This window comes from Urocitellus parryii, unplaced genomic scaffold, assembly GCF_045843805.1.
Source record: "Urocitellus parryii isolate mUroPar1 unplaced genomic scaffold, mUroPar1.hap1 Scaffold_114, whole genome shotgun sequence".
NCBI classification, from domain to species: domain Eukaryota; kingdom Metazoa; phylum Chordata; class Mammalia; order Rodentia; family Sciuridae; genus Urocitellus; species Urocitellus parryii.
Genome location: NW_027551871.1, coordinates 329623 through 336485, shown reverse-complemented (window position 1 = coordinate 336485; position 6863 = coordinate 329623).

Sequence of the window (6863 nt, the reverse complement as noted above, 5' to 3'; positions counted from 1 at the left end):
CAATTAATGTGAAATGCAAGTAAAAAGAATTATGGAAAATAGCTTAGCATTATGTTACAGGATTGTCATTAAAAGTGAGAATACATTTTCAATATCATTTTTTATTAGTATTTATAGTTTTACATAGTAGTTGGGTTCATCCCAACAAAATCATACATGCGTGGAATTTCAGTTGTTTATGATTCCCTCTTCTCTGTTCTTTCCTACTTCTCCTCCTCCATTCTCCTCCTATTCTCCTGAACTTCCTTTCACTTGTCTATTTATTTATCTTTGATTGTTTCTTTTTACTTATACATAAAGCTGCAATTCCCTGTGGTATATTTATATATGCATATAACATTAATATTAAAGAATTTCTTCTTCATTCCCTTCCCTTTTCCATTCCCACTCTGCCTCTCAATCTCCTTTTTCTACACTAATGATATTCCCTACGTCTTTTGAGGTTCTGTTCTTCCCTTCTTTTTCTTTACTTAATTCTAGCTTCCACATATGAAACATTTGACCTTTGAGTTTCTTAGTTTCACTTATTTCACTTAGCATGATGTCATAATTGATTTTTATGGCTGATTAAAACTTTATTGTATGTATGTGCACCACAATTTCTCAATCCTTTTATCTTTTCACAGGCACCTGATTTGATTTCATAATTCACCTATTGTGTATTGTGCTACTGTAAACACTCATGTGACTGAATTACTATACTAGGCAAATTTTATTGTACTTATTTACTGATGCATATACAGCTGGTTCTTGTTGTGGTTCCCTGCTTAGATTTTGGGGAATCTCCAAACTGTTTTCCAGAGTTGTTGTACTAGTACGTAGTCCCACCAGCAGTGTACAAGTGTGCCCTTCTCCCACATTCTTTTTTTTTTTTTTTGTTAGCAATTGGTTTTATTTTGTTGTAATTGAATAGAAATAAACACTGGCGCTTGACGAAGGGAGTCGTGTGTTCAGGTCTGCGGTGACTTACGTGCCATCTGCCATTAGGCTGCATCAGGCTCCCCTGGGTGGCTGATGGCCTGTACCCCTCAGTCACGCTCTCCCTGCCCCCAGCACCCTTTAACTCAAGGGCCACACCGGAGCTGCGCAGACCGACCACAATAGGACCCATTATAGTGCCGGAGCTACCCAAGAACAGCGGGTGGGCGGGACTGGGCCGGCCAGGAGAGCAGCACACTCAGCTATTGTGGGTGAGAAGTTTCCCAGCGATAAGGAGGGAGTTCAGAGAGGCCGCCTCCTGAGCCGATTGCAAAACAGAATAGAAAGTTCAAGGCCCGGAGATATTTGAGGGCCGTGTTCGGGGAATGGCCCTCCGCCGCGGCCCCAGGGTCAGGGCTCAGCCTCTGGATTGATCAATGCCTCGGCTGATGGGTGGAGCCCTGTGTCCATCTTCAACACCCTCCAGGAAGGGGCCCTGCTCAGGGACCCCCACCCCAGGGTCCACCTCCTGGCTGGGGCCACTGAGCTGGCTCCCTGTGCAGAGGGCCCCTCTAGGATCCCTCTGGAGTGGCCGCCTCTCACTGAGGCCTGCTGGGCAGGCTGCTGAGTGTCTTCACCCCCCCTCAGGCACAGGCGGGGCAGACAGCAGGGTCAGGCTGGGTTCAGGCTCCCGTCTGTGCTCGACACCGTGTCTGTCTCTCTCTCTCTCTCTCTCTCTCTCTCTCTCTCTCTCTCTCTCTCTCTCTCTCTCGTTGTCTGGGGTGTGGCAGGCCAACAGCTGGCCTTGGGCGTCCTGGATCAGGGCAGGTCAGAGGGGACCATGCCATCTCCTGCTCTGTCCTCAGTGCTGCCCTCTCTCTGGGTGGAGGCCCCGAGTTGGCCAGTCTCTCCAGAAACACCACACCTGAATCCAGGTGGTCAGCCACAGCTGTGTGACCTCGCAGACCACCTCCCTGGGCCTCGGTCTCCTAGCCCAGGAAAGGGGGGCCAGCAGCCCACCCCCTGTGGTCATCACAAGGAGTAACTGGGTGCTGGGCTGTTCCTGGCAGCAATGGTCATGAGGGCAACCCCAGGGCCTCAAGAGCCAGGCACAGAGCTGACCTAGAGCCTCTGGCCACCCTGGGGTTGCCTCTCAGGAGGGTCCCATGGCTCTGGCACACACCTCCAGCAACCAGCGGTCCCTGGGCCCTGGCTCTTTGCCAGCAGAAAAGAACCACTTGACCAAGTGAGTCCATGTTTTCAGATCTGCTGGTGACTTACGTGAAATCTGCCGTCAGGTTCCCCTCACTGTTTGTATTCTTGATTATTACCATTATGGATGGAGTAAGATAAATTCTTAGTGTAGTTTTTATTCGTATTAACCTAATTGCTAGAGATGTAGAATAGTTTTTCATATATATTTTGGATATTTGTATTTCTTTTAAGAAATTTCTGTTTAGTTCTTTTGCCCAATTATTGACTGGGTGTTTTTTGTTTGTTTTTGTTTGATTTGTTTTGTTGTTGTTTCTTTGTTTGGTGTGTTTTTTTTAATATTTATATTTTAGTTGTAGCTGGACACAATAACTTTATTTTATTTATGTTATGTAGTTCTATGGATCAACCCCAGGGCCTCACATGTTCTAGGTGAATGCTCTACTGTTGAGCTACAACCCCAGCTTGGTGTTGATTTTTTTGAGTTGGTTATTTCTCTTTGTTAACCCCTATCAGTGGATTAGCTGTCATTTTTTCCAATTGTGTAAGAATAATATATTTTTGAATTGAGATTTCTGACATGTAAGATAAATATCTTTCATCTTATAATAAGAGAAGACACAAGGACCAATTATTAAAAAAAGTAGTTTACACAGAGTCTCTCAGTTTTAAGCAGGAATGCCTGATATTGGTATCTGGGATTCTAATTCCATAAAAAGAAAAAGAAAAGAATCAAGAGGAATTTTATAACATGGAGGAAACTTTCATGTCATTGGAAAGCTCTCAGACATAACTCTATTTCTTCAACTTGAATTCTTTACATGTGAATATCTACTATGAAAAATCAATGTAAAATAGGTGTTAAGCAATGGTAAAGCTATTTCTGTAATACTGGACATACAGTGCACAATTCTGTACATTTTATCTAATAGTAAAACAAGGAATCTTTCTGATGAGGGTTGGTATTTCTGGAAAAGTAGACATTCTTTAAAAAATTATTGATTCACCCTACTAGTGAGTTGAAAATTTACCTTGTTAATTAAATACAATACTTACATCCTTTACTAATATGTGTTTGGTAATGGGGCTAATGAGATAGAAGGTATAGTTTATGTCCTCTAGACACTCTTGGTGGAGGTGGGTGCAGATTACTTAATTCAAAGATGCCATGATGAATGCTGTGTCAGAGGCAAAGATCTGTGGAAACAGGAAATGTTTGAAGCAGTTTTAGAAATGATTGGAGTTCATGTGTCCACTCTAGAAGCATTTCAGAGTGGAAGAACAGCACATATGGAAGCAGAATGGAAAGAGAAGAGAGTGGCTACTCTTAATTTGCATTAATAGTATATGCTTTTATTCATACAGTATTTTGTGAGGTTAAGTTCAGTTGGGAAGTAGTAATTTTGTGAATAAACTATTTTTGTTGGTTTTCAGAGTGGCCAAAAACCACTTTTACTCTCCATAAAGAAAAACAGACACATGATGGTAGAATTTTTTATTAAGAATAAAGCAAACATACATGCAGTTGATAAGGGAAGGTATAGTACTATATTTTTTTAAAAAAATCTTAATATTGTAGTAAAAATTTCTCAATTTAAAAATAGTAAATGAGAATGATATAATCATTGGAATAGAGTGAAATATATGAACATGAACTACAATTAGGGAGAAAAAAAGCTATTCAAACTGAGCAATAAAATTAGGGTGTGTAGTATGATTCACATGCCCTTATAATTATTGGCTGATGTTTATTAATTATTATATAATTTTGTCTAGCCCAGAAGTAGTGATGAAAGTTTGATTGGGCAAAGAGGAGGGAAGGGAGGGCAAGGAGCATGGTGTCAGGAAACATGGTGAAATGAGATAGCCATTATTACCTTGGTACATGTATGACTGCACATATGGTGCAATGATACATCGTGTACAATCAGAAATGAAAAGTTGTGCTGCAATTTTGTGCAAGGAATCAAAATGCATTCTGATGTCATACATACACAATTAAAATAAATTTATTGATCATATGATCTTGTGTTAGCTAGAATTTTCACACTAGTTTTGCAAAATATGCACTTTTAGTGTTCTTTTTTATTCAGTTCACTTTAAAAGTTCACTTTTTAAACTTTCTGTTATATTTTATCTTCGCCTGGTATAGTTTTCTTTTAGAAATGCTGTATTGAGCATAACTTTTTCGTATGTTAGTGTTAATTGCTATTGACAGTTTTTATCCATTTCGAATGTAAAATAGAATAACATATTATTAAAGGCTAGTGGCAAGATTATACACATGGAATTGATTTCAATGCCTGGCAAAAGCTTCTCAGAGTGAATTACTGAAGCAACAATGAGTATTATTACCACCAGTTATTATGTTATGGCTGCAAATAGCTATTTTACTTCTTGACCTTTGGGTGACTGTGAGTTACAATATATTACATTGCCCTAGGAAGAAAATGGAGTTTTATTCATTGAAATCTTTGCAATCTCCAGATGAATGACCTCATCATAGTTACTGTTCATTTAAGGATTTTAATTTGGTAACTCTCCCCTTTTGGGACAAGGAATTTCTTTTGTTTTTCCTTTTAGACTTAAAATTATTTAAAAAGATAAAGATTTGATCTTCTAAAATGTTTATGTCTGTTAGTGTATGTGAAGCTAGATATCAAATTGGTAAAATGTAATAAATTGGCTGTTTAAATAAATTTATTAAAATACATAAGTTTGAAGTTATCTCCTTTGTTTTAGAACAGCCCTAATGTTTGCTGTGGAACATAAATCAACACAAATAGTATAGCTGCTTCTTCAATGTGGTGTTAATGTGTCTGCTTCAGATAAGTGTGGACAGATTCCTTGTCTTATGCCACTGCTAGTGGTAATACTGCATGAGTATTTACATTGCAGTACTAATCAACATTAGATTTAGAGTCACAATAGATACATTTGTTGCATTTTTAAAATGAGGTAAGATATAATATTACAAATATGTATAGAACAGTAGTGAGTTAGGAAAGTTCATAAGTCACAAACCCTTCAAAAGTCTAGCCCAGAAGTAGAGATGAAAGTTTGATTGGGTAAAGAGGAGGGAAGGGAGGGCAGGGGACATGGTGTCAGAAAACATAGTGAAATGAGATAGACATTATTACCTTGGAACATGTATGAATGCATATATGGTGCAATGCTACATTGTGTACACTCAGAAATGAAAAGTTGTGCTGCAATTTTGTGCAAGGAATCAAAATTCATTCTGATGTCATAATACACAATTAAAATAAATTAATTTAAAAAGTAGTGATGTGTGCATGAGTCACCTCTAAGATTTGTTCTTTCTTCTCTTCTCCCCTCTCCTTTCCTTTTCTTCTCAAGCATGCTAGGAAATTTTTCTACCACTGAGATATATCACTAACCAATATCTCAAAACTTTGTAAACTTTATCCTTAGGGTTTTCAGCATTATCCATTTCATTTCTAGCATAACCCCTACTCGCAGGTACAAATAATGTCACACCTATGATTTTTTTTAATTTGCTATTTGGATCTTAAAAATCCCAGTTTAGCACAATTTAGCTATTCTACCATCTTATTTTAATTTATCAAGACTTAATGATATCCTTGAAGCCTGAGGAAGATAATTCTAGTGAGATGGAGGGGGATAAATAGATTTTAAATTGTTCCTTTTTCTCTTGTCAGTTCTGTTCATGTGTTTTTTTTTTTTTCTGCCAGAACTGGCCTAGCAGTCTGCCAGTGAATAGCTTTTATTACAACATGTCCTGACTGATCCCAATCCCTGAGTCTTCATGGTAACAACACTTAGATTCAATATTTACAACACTCTTTTTAGTTCTAATGCACTCATGTTTGTTTATTCACCAGTTGTTCCCAAGAAGCAGCACTCTGCTTTGACAGCTTGGCCTCTAGCTTTGGCCAACAAATATTAAGCATTCTGACCCTGTCCCCTTTTAGGAACCTTATGTGTAATTCCCATATTAGCCTCACCCTTTATGGTGCATTATCCTTTGAGGATTTTGTCTTTTCTGCCATAAAATTAAAATCATTCAAAGCTATTAGAGAGCTTCAAGTAATGTCACTGGGAGATATCAGAGTTTTCTGTCATCTTGACTAACAGATCTGTGCCCCGAATCTTTCCATCCCTTGAAATAGGTTTCCTTTGACCGCAGGAGGCCCCCTGTTGTCCAGGGTGGGTGCTAACTTTTGATTGGGACTTTTAGTGCTTTTTCTGAGTAATGAAAAATTTGCAAACTGTTGGAATAATTGCCTATGGTTTTCAGCATTTATCAAGTTCTACATCAAAAGGAAGAGATTAAGCAGATTTATTGAATCTAAGAGAGCTAAGCCTCATCATGACTCCTCAGTATTCATTGTTTTAAAGAGGATTTTGTGTTCCACCTCAGTTGGAGATCAACATGGAAATGTAGCTACTCTTACAACGGTCTGCTGATTCTGTTCAACTAGGTAGAGAAGAAATAGTAGTAGTCCATGCCAGTTTTGAGCATTTGTTAATTTCTTGCTTTGTTTTCATTGTCTCACAGAGGGGATGATTATATTCTCTAATTTAAGGAGATATTTATAAAATAGAAGTTATAAATTAAATGCTGATTTGCTCTGAGTTATAAAGCACAAGAAGATCCCAAATTATAATGAAAATAAGGTCTTGATCATTTTAAAATTAATTTTAACATTTGAATAATAGAACCTGTGAAAAATACACATTAGTTCTAG